A 510-nucleotide genomic window follows, 5' to 3' on the forward strand; every position below is an offset into this window, starting at 1 on the left:
ATTGCAATGACCTGGCTCACTTCTGCGCTCTTCTGCAAATAACAATCTAAATAACCATTCTCTCCCAAGACGCTCCACCTGGCTCTTGATGCGAGGCCATTTTGGACTCCGCTCTCTCTGAAAGGTTAGCAATAATAGGTTCCATACCAGACACTTTCTGAAATCTTCTATGGTGCATTATCATAGAAAATGTTGCAAAATTATAAGAACAAATAAGTAATGCACAAAATAGTAACAGTGTCTAGCTATTCACTAATACAATTAACTTTATTATGTTATCATCCAGATGTATACACAAAGTCTCCTATTTGAATTGTACAGCATAACCATATATGTGTTATTTGAAAAAATAAAATTTCAGGGAAAATTTACTTCATCGCTGCCTTCGCTGTTCTCTTTTGATTGCCAAGATTTGGGCCAAGTCATAATCATCCTCTTTTCCTTTCCTGCTGACATTGGCATAAGCCCGAAGAAATGAAGTTAATCTTGGCGGCCCAACAGCTGCAATTA

At 37.5% G+C, this 510-nt stretch overlaps 1 long non-coding RNA gene across 1 annotated transcript in view; it reads right to left on the reverse strand.

The window, feature by feature from the left end:
- Positions 1 to 372: 372 nt before the first annotated feature.
- Positions 373 to 510, reverse strand: part of LOC119594168 — a 4,055-nt gene continuing 3,917 nt past the window's right edge. The window contains exon 3 of the long non-coding RNA XR_005230591.1: positions 373 to 501. This is a non-coding gene — a long non-coding RNA (uncharacterized LOC119594168). The remainder of the gene's footprint in view (positions 502 to 510) is intronic.

Source organism: Penaeus monodon, chromosome 33, assembly GCF_015228065.2.
Source record: "Penaeus monodon isolate SGIC_2016 chromosome 33, NSTDA_Pmon_1, whole genome shotgun sequence".
Classification (NCBI taxonomy): domain Eukaryota; kingdom Metazoa; phylum Arthropoda; class Malacostraca; order Decapoda; family Penaeidae; genus Penaeus; species Penaeus monodon.